Raw genomic sequence first — 9825 nt, 5'->3', positions numbered from 1 at the left:
ATTTATTCAGTGTTATGACTCCAGTGAGTGATGTGGTACCTGTTAGTACGTGCCCCTCGCCCTCTGTTGTGTCAGTTTGGACTATGGGGCGGATATTAGAGATTGGGGGGTGTGTGGGTGTTTGCACGTGTGTCTAGTTGGGGTGCAGAGGGCACCTGTACAAACCTTCCCTAGCCACAGAGGTGATAGGAGCTTAGCTGCAGGACAAAAGATAGTAGCTTGCCGTCATCCTCGGTGTCATTGTTATGAATGTTTTCGTAACATCATCCAAGCATACCAAGCTACCTTGTAAACTACAAAGGCACGGCTACAGCTGTTACTGTTAAAACGGTGTCTCCTGCTCATGTAAGCAGACTTGAATCAATGTTGAAACACACTGTCAAATCCCCAGTAAAACATCACTGTTTTACTGGGGGTGCACAAACCTAAGTTAGTTTACCTTAGTTATCCTGATGGGGTTACAGCAGGATTTGAAACTTTTGGGTCATTCAGTCAAGAGATAGTCATGCAGTCCTTGACAGCCCAATAACTTAACTGAAATTCAGGCAGAGCATCACAGCGTACCTTTGAAAATATGTATACGTTTGTTATAACCTGCAGGACAAATGCAAGTCATTGTGAGAATGCACTTCATCATTCAGCTTTAAAGTGGAACCCTGAATGTCAAATGGAGGCTAGATTGGGAGGCTACATTTAGCGCGCGAGCGGAGCCCAGCCTTATTGACCCCAAACTGAAACAGCCAGCTGGAACAGACAGGGGTGTATTTAGGATGAGCAAATCGTACGAAGAGCATCGTGGTGCGTCTGTGGCTGCAGACCACTCGTTGGACATAAATCACTCGCTCTTGAATTCTGAAGCATATGGCTGAGGGAGAATGTGCTGTCGCTGCCTCAGACTCCAACCAAAGTGCAGAATTCAAACTGGAGTTCTATGTGTTTCTGTACGCTTTAGAGCCGTGGTCTTTAACCCTGCTCCTAGCATGGGAACGACACATTCATTTGAATCAGGTGTGCCGGAGCAGAGAAACATCTCAAACATACAGGACAGTGGGCCCTGAGGACCAGGTTTGAAGACCACTGGTGAAGAGCAACCGTCCATGTTAACATTTTGGATGTAATGATATTGCTGGTCAAGCTAAACAACTGGAACAGATGAACCCAGAGCTGCCACTCGGAGCACCTGTTTCAAAGGAATAGAATCTGCCATCCTCGCGACTTTGTTCTCTCTCACACACACACAATGACTAACCTGTAATTTACCCTCGGCACTTAGCAAGACTAGCGCCGTAACATGAGAACATGTAAAGAATCACAAGGTGTTTTCTTTGGCCAAGTTCATTGGACTTGAATGGAAAAGAGGCCTTCCCTTTTCACTGGAGGTGAGCCTTGGTTCCTTGAGAGTGGGGAGGGATGGGGCAAGGGTTTGTGGGTGTAACGGCAGTGAGTATCGGATATCAGGGCAGCGTTTGCATCCATGTGCCTCACAAGTTGGGGTTAAAATGGTTTTGTAATTGCAAGGATTGTGTAAAACAGTTTGAGGGGTCCAGTCAAATTAGTCTCATATTTCTTGTTCCAATATGGTGTCATCTATCAAAAGTTCCCGAAGGTTTGCAACGTATTTTGAAACATTCCTCACTTAACCTGCAATTCTACTCCAATGGCGCCATCTAGAGGTGATGTGGGATAAGCACAAGCACTCCACCATCGTGGAGTTACATTTACATTTAGTCATTTAGCAGACGCTCTTATCCAGAGCGACTTACAGTAAGTACAGGGACATTCTCCCCGAGGCAAGTAGGGTGAAGTGCCCAAGGACACAACATCATTTGACCCGGCGGGGAATCGATCCGGTAACCTTCTGATTACTAGCCCGACTCCCTCACCGCTCAGCCATCTGACTCCCTATCTCCCCATCTGAGTTGGGCATAAAGATACACACCTTGTTCTTACAGTGGACAGAGACATTGATGGTAGTGATGATATGACCCTCCAAATTCGGTATTCCAATGGCGTTTCTTTATTCCATTAGCAGTCTTTAAGTAGTCCTGCATCAACATTTCACTCCAGTCGCTGCAGTTTAGAGAGTGGACAGAGTCTGAAATCCTACAGTATTTCTTAGACAAAGATTTTTCGCAACAAAATTGTACTGTACACAATTACCAATATCAATCTGGCCTGTGAATACAACATCATTATACTTTTTCAATTCAATATACATGTATTTGTGTGTGTGTGTGTGTGCACGCACGCACACATGACATAAACACATCACAGTCTATCACTGCCCCGCTCTACTTCTTCCAACCCCGACTCCACCTACACCTGTCACTCAAGCTCAGGTCACTGGTGTTTAGAGACCACAGACCTGTCATGACTGGAGTAGGGTGGGTGGAGGGTGGGACCTCCAGCACCTCCTCAAAGAACCCCCACATGGCCCACCCTCTACTCCATCTTTCCCCCCCTCCTCCATCTCTTTCTCGGGCCCCCTGACAAAATAAGTTAAATTGAGGAGAGTTTTTCGGTGCTCCTTGCTTTTGCAGATCCGTCAGTGGATACCTGATTGTCACTTGCGGGGTCGAGGTCCTTAATCCTATTGTTCCCTCTACAGGATTACTCTCTGTGGTCCCCCTCTCCCTGTGGCTGCGCACAGGAGAAAGGCCAGATTAAGGGGATTAGCGTGTATCCTCCTGACTTGTCAAGCCGGGATGTAAGGAGCCATTGACTTCTGGGCCTTGAATGAGAGAGAGAAGAGAGAGTGAGAGAGTGCCTAAAGAAGAGGTAATGAAAGGCAGTGGACAAGAAAAATTCCTGGAAGAACAATGTGATTTGTTTGCTCTTGTTCCCCCTTTAACTGGACTGAAAGGTTCAAAGGGCTGCCCCTGAGGAGAGGATACAGCCAGGAGTGAAGAGAGATGGAGAGAGTAGAGAAGGAGGGAGCCAGGCTGGGAGAGAGAAGGTGAAGGACGGTACGTGAGAGATGTAGGGAGAGAGGTTCGAACAGTGGGAGCCACAGAGGGAAGGAGTAGGTGAAGGATGGGAAGACAGAGAGAGAGAGAAAGAGAGAGAGAGAGAGAGAGAGAGAGAGAGAGAGAGAGAGAGAGAGAGAGAGATGGAAAGAGATGGCTTGCATGTGAGAGAGACAGAAAGAGAGAAAAGATGAAGATGTTTGAGTCGTGTACTTTTGCAAAAAATACTACAGAGAAAAATAGTCTAAATCATCAATTCTGGAATGAAATCTCATGCACATTATATTTAAGCTTTGCTGTTATTTGTTATTCAGCACCCCAGCTCTCATGCTGATCTCTGTTCAACATGACAATAGTCCCATCAAAGTGAAAGACTCCATAGAAATGCAGACAGACAGCACAACATTATCTTTAAGGAGAAAACATTTATGCAGACTAATGTTTTTGTTGTGCATGTCTATGAAGGGTTTGGGGATTCCCTTTGGGATTGAGATGGGATCCACTTAAAAATATTATGAATGAACATATATATATATATTTTTACTATTGGCCAAAATGTATGTTTCACAAAAAGTATATGCTGCATTGCCTATGAATATGATCAACATCAAAGAGGAGATAAAAAAATAGAATGTTCCAGAGTATATCTAAAAGAAATATTTTACCAGTATAAATGTTCCCAACCACAATAAACATTACCTGACCTATGAGATCACATTGCTTTTTGGAGTAGATTTGGGCCATCTTTGTTTGCCATTATGACACATATTCACCACTAGAGGGCAGAATAGTGTATTTATTTTCCTTTAGGCCAAAAGATTTGCATATGACGACCAGCTTTGACTTCAGGAAACAAAACCATCATTTAAGCTCCATCATCTGGGGGAAAAAACAAGACAAGTATGGTATAGTCACATTTAAGTAGTGTTTGAACGGTTTTCAGCTTTATTTCACCAGAAGAGACCATTTTACTGACAGTTATCTTTTTAAGAGAAAACGTATGCAACTAATGAGTGCCGAGGTGTCTTTGGCATCCATAAAACTGGTCACCAAACTGGTCATTTGTCACCAAAAATGAAACAAGGCAGATACATTATTGCCCTCTCATCCAGAAAGTGGACGATTGTTCCAACATAGTGAACCTTGGAAGGGATGATGCTGAGAAGGTGGCCTTGGAAGGCCGACCCCACAGGAGCATGACCTGCTTGCAGTGGACAGTCCTGAACGCCAACTATAGAATTGACCACTAGATGGCACCAAAGCTCCCTGGCAAAATATCTGGTTGAATTCTCTTATGGGTTTAACATTTCAATAAGGCATGAATATTCCCTAAAATTTGAATGTACTTTATTTTGGTAGTATGGTGTGTTGCCTATGTACATAAGGCTAGATTAGGAAAGGCTAGTATGTATTATTAACTCAATTTGTACTTTGTTCTGTTGTCTGTTAACAGACCACTAAGTGACAGAGTGCTGTTGTCTACTTTCTAGGTGACCTCTCACTCAGATTCCACAGTTCCATTAACCCCAACCCTGTTCAGATGGTTACCATACATATACACACATTCACATAGTGTCTGGGTAATGTACGTATCATTGTAGGGAACACAATTATTTTATCAAATGTTCTTCATTACTGGAGCACACATGGGAGCAACACCGGAGGCAGGAGGGATCGCTGCATTGTGTGGAAAAAGCTCCTTACCTGCTCCTTTGCCCTCCACGGGTGTTTTCAGAAGTCAACTGACCAAACGGCAGTGAGATCAACTGATAAATGTAATGTTAACATACCGGGACATTCTTTCCAAGCTCAGAGAGTTTTGGAAGTGCCTATGGCCCCTGAGACTACCAGTAACTCAATTACAGAGCAGACAATCCAATTCCAATCACATTTCTAGATAACTCGTCTTCATGAATGGAGCACGTTCAGGGCAGCGGCTGCCTCTGTGTTATTCAAGGAGACGGCTCCAAAGCACTTCCAAACGAATGGGCTCATATGACACGGTGGCTGTTATTCATATTCCAGTAGTAACCTGGTGTCCGAGACCATAACAGGATCATTATTCATGCTGATGCACCAGAGCTTAAGGGCAACTGTGTAATTAATCGTGAATGACGCCAGTGCTGAGCTGGAAAGGAAAACAATCCCTAATCGTGATGCAACAGCAGTCTGAGGCACGCATGCAGCATGCCTCTGCCCTCCTTGACATGGATGTCGAAAGGGAAAAAAAACGTGTCCACACTTGTGAGTGGTTGTGAATATTTTACCAGGCTATACTTCTGGTGTTAGTAAAAGATGATGGATGCAAGGCTGTCTGCACTCCCTGGCTCCTATGGAAGCAGTCCTTAGATGAGGTCTTAGAGGAGGAAGGTCATTTCTCTTGAGCGGCGCTGTTGTCCTCCCCAGACGGTCTTCATTAGCTAATGGTCTTGTCCAGAGCTAATCAATTCAGTCGGCCAGACATCCCTCTCACAATCCAGACAGTCCGCACGGTGACTGTCAACTTCTCTTTCTCCTCTCTCTCACCCTTACTCCCCCTCCTTTTTTCATTTCCTTTCTTCACCCAGTTTCATCTCATACGCACACAATCGGTTATATTTCTGTTTGTATTTCACAGTCGGCCGTGACTTTGAGGGAGTGTTTGTGTGTTTTTACTGCAGAACCCCGCTAGGGGCTTGTCGTCCTGGTTCAGGTCCTTCGTAAATGTAATAACCCACTTGTCTTTCACATGAGACTAATTGTCCATGGAGTATTGGAAAGGACAGTGCCTAAGGAGGGCAGTTTGGAGAAAATCTTTGGAACTTTTCTAGAGACTCCTCTCAAAATCAACATTTTCACAGAAAATGCAAACTAATTGCTCTGCTGTCGCTGGGTGGGGTTCTTACCGGTTTCCTGATTCTCCTACTTTTCTCTCTCTCTCTTTCACTCTCATACAACAGCAGGAGTTTGGAACAGCAATCCACAGGGGGTCAGTAAAAGAACCCCCCCTCCCCATCTTTATTTTTATTTTGCCACGGTTTTCCTCCCCTGTGCCAGCTGAGATCACCACCCCCCCCAGACCCTGGGCTGCTCTCATCAAATATGAATGAGGTCCCAAAACACAGACAACCCACATCATTCCCTGGAGGGAACCAACTGTGGTGCATTTTATTATTTTAATCCAGACTTCCACTGTATATTCATGACTGAATAATTCTATTGAAGATTGTATGGAGGAGTTTGTGCTGCAGGGGATTCGGGGGGGGGGGGGGGGGGGGGGGGGCGGGGGGTATCGTGGCCTCTGACCCGAGGGGCGAGACAAAAAAGGAAAGATCAGAGTGAGACAGATTGCAGGCAGGGTGTGTTTAGTCAGAGCTGTTGAGCAGGACACACAAACACATACACTCACAACAGATCTGTCTGCCAAGCGGAGAGTCAAACCACATCTGTTTGTTGTCTTGCCAGATGAAGTTGAACTGATCACTCAGTTAAGGCAAATCCTGTGTCGTTAATTTCACAGCCTCCAAGCCCAAACTCCAATCCTCTGATGTTAACACACACTCTGAAATCCCAACACTCTCAAATAACATTGGATAGCTTCTTAACGCTCAGGACTCTACAGTCTAGTCTACACTAAAATCTAAACATTAAGTTGTATGTTGGGAAATCATATTCTATGAAACTTGTGTGATGTTTTTAAGCCTTAGAACGTATATTAATATATGTTTAAAGCATCAAGCCTTCAAGTCCTCAAACATTATGTGAATGTTTGGAGAGGTTGAGCAGTTTAAATTAAAACTTTACTGTGGATTTACTGTGCCAGGACTTTGGCCTTTGCTAATGGCAGCTACTGTAAATGCCTGATGCTACTGTATACTGTTCTAGGATCTCCTGAAATCTCCAGAAGGGGCTTGAGTCCCTTTAGCCCCAGAAGCCTTTTGTCTATCTGCCATGAAAATGTAGTTTAATCTCCTTAGCAGCCTCTTAATTTACACACCATTTCTACTGTACCTTCATTACAGAATTATTTTCCATATGCAGATCTTTCTGTTCACGTGGACTAATCTAAGGAGCTTTCGAGACAGGAAGTAAGATGTCATAGTAGACAAATGGGAAACATGTAGTACATGCTAATAAGTCAGTTAGTCAAGCTTGCTACTTGCAATTATTTGTGTCATGGTAACTGGAACATTTCAGATCAGGTTTTCCACACGCTCTCGTCAGTGAACTCCAGATCTGCTTCATCCTTACAAAGCAGATGCTTTCATACGGGTTTGAACATAACAAACATAATTCAGGGGAACAAGGAAAACAATGTGCTGCTATTTTTAAATTTCAGCAGTTGGGCAACTGCAGGCCCATACTTCTTCTGTGTGTGTGTGGGGGGGCAAATAAAGACCTGGGATCATCAGATTAGTGGTTAACATGCCGCTGGTGTCAGCCAGACACATAGCAGGACTGGCTCACCTCACAGAGGCCCCATGCACCTGACTCGTCCTCCCTCTCTCTGACACATGCCCTCCCTCCCTCCCTGCCTCCTTCCCTGCCTCCCCCCCTCCTTCCCTCCCTCCCTCCCTCACTTATACATGCAAACAAGCATACATGAACGCAAACCCCTTCACACAAAGACAGTGTCCGTTTTCCATTGTTACAACTGCTTTCATTTGAATGTTCGATTGTCTTTGCTGTCCTCCAAAGTAGTTTGTCGAGTCGTGTGAAAAATGATCCAAAGATGGAAGGTGTTCTGTCGAGCCCCACTCCTTTGTCTGGCTTGAACTCACATTGGTAACAGGGAGGTCGGCTCAGGGTGTGAAAACAAAGGCCACCTGTCGGAAGTTAAGCAGACATTTACTTGATCCCTGCTTGGTTTTTCATGTTCAAACGTTTGTTGTTTTGCACTGCATACATCTTTCAAACATACGTATAACGTGGAGAAAGAAAATGCCGAGTTAAGGTGCAAAGCTTTCACGAGAAGCTGATTTCACGTGATCCGACAACAGCTTCAGATTGGTTCTATCATGGACTGATGGGAAAGTTGAATCATCCTTGTTTCTTTAGACCTTTGTCTGTGGGAACTCAACCTCTGGCTCTGACGCACTGGTGAGGTGAGGAGCTAAGAAAGCAGGGTTGACCCTGGTAACGCACCCAACACCTCACCCCCCCCCCCCTCTTCACTGATAGGTCACCAGTAAGGGTCTCCCTGGGATTCAGAGGCGGCTGGGCGGAAGGCCAAACAGGACAGGAGTGGCTAAAGGTTCCTCTACAGCTGCACAGGCAGAAACACAAACACAATCTACAGCGTGGGCATTCCTAAAGCTCATCGTTCAACAACCCTCTACTAACCTTTCCCCTATAACAGTTAGCCCAAAAAACACTCAAACTTTTGGATTTTCTTTACCTTTTTCACCCACAGCTGAATTGTTGGTCAGGGCAACACTGCAAGTGAACAGAAGGGGAGGACTCCCCAAGGCTTCAATCATTTATCAGTCACCATCGCTGGCTTTCTTTTAGTTGTTTCCATCCCAAGAGTGTGCTAATTGACAGTTCAGAGCTGTTCTATTCTTGTTAGACAGAGGGAGGGTTGGGGTGGGGGGGATGGAGTAAGTGGGCTCTGACAACACGGAAAAAGCCCCTTGAGACGGTGCGCCTGACAGCAATGATGGAAGCTTTGAACAAAAGAGATGACAATGTTCTTCAACATCTTCCTTTTATGGTTGTCTCGTTTTTCAATTATTTTGGTCTGTGGTTCATTTTGTGTATCTTGTTCAGCTTGTTCAGTTGGTTGTCATCCCGTAACCACAACAAAGACATGTTCATGTTTGAAAGTAAATTTTCCAATGCTGTGGGTTTGAACAATGCATGCCACATTACCATAACAAAACACCAGTGTTCCACAACAAAAGTGTTCCAGCTTTGCTAATCTAAATATCATTGCGATAATTATACTGATACATGTCAGTGGTTGAATATAACTTGTGGTTTTTCATTCATGTATATTGTTGACTTCATCAATAAACTTCCCACATGCTGACAGGAGTGTAATTGTGTGTTAGTGAAGAGAGAAAGTGAGAAAAGGGTAGACTGCTTCATCAACAAATCTGAAAGGATGTTCTCACAGAAAATGTCAAGATTGATTTATGATGGGAATGTGTGTGTGTGTGTGTGCATGCACTTGTGTTTGTGTGCAGACTGTGCACTTGAGGGTGTGTGTAATTGCCATTTAGGCTGCTCCGTCAAGCAATAGGGTGGTTATATGGTTCAGAGTTCAAAGTTCAGCCAGGGTCATTTTATCCCCATAGTGGTGCCATGCCATCAGTTGCCTCCTTCACATTATAATCAAAATCCTCTTTCACTTTCTGCCAAATCATCAAGACATAGTGTTTTAGATTCGTCTGACACAGGTCTGTATAGCACCATGATGTCATTGTCCAATTCTGCACAGTTTTGTATCTCCATAGGACTAACTTGGAGGAGTTCATTTGAAAAACTGATCACCAGATCTTTTATCATGTCCACAAGTAAAAAACAAAAACAAAAATACAATGTGGACATGAGTATGTAACAATGAAATACTGAGTACAAATCTGGCTGCATATCAAGCTGCGAGTCTCCAGGTCCTCTGTGCATCTCCTCCAGGTATGAGCATGCAGAGACAGAGAGAATACCGGAACGTTTCCAAGATGAGACATTGCTTCAGTGGAATGTGCCAGCGTGTTTAGCTCCAGGTGCCCATCTGCTGAAATATTACCCTTATGGAAACTTGAGGAGGAGGGAAAAAGTAAACATCACTGCTACAGCATTACTAAAGCAAATAAAGGAATTGAAATTATTCAAATAAGTAAGCACTTAAAGCCCAGACTTGTTTGGAGGTTGATCCCCA

At 44.3% G+C, this 9825-nt stretch overlaps 1 long non-coding RNA gene across 1 annotated transcript; it reads right to left on the bottom strand.

The window, feature by feature from the left end:
* Positions 1-1961: 1961 nt before the first annotated feature.
* Positions 1962-5535, bottom strand: LOC124473952. The gene is made up of 3 exons (XR_006956762.1): positions 4671-5535; positions 3671-3845; positions 1962-2731 (listed from the first exon to the last, which is right to left on the bottom strand). It is a non-coding gene; the product is annotated as an uncharacterized LOC124473952 (long non-coding RNA).
* Between the last annotated feature and the right edge of the window lie 4290 nt (positions 5536-9825).

The sequence above is a fragment of the Hypomesus transpacificus genome, chromosome 11 (assembly GCF_021917145.1).
Source record: "Hypomesus transpacificus isolate Combined female chromosome 11, fHypTra1, whole genome shotgun sequence".
NCBI classification, from domain to species: Eukaryota; Metazoa; Chordata; class Actinopteri; order Osmeriformes; family Osmeridae; genus Hypomesus; species Hypomesus transpacificus.
This window is presented reverse-complemented; position numbering and strand designations above follow the sequence as displayed.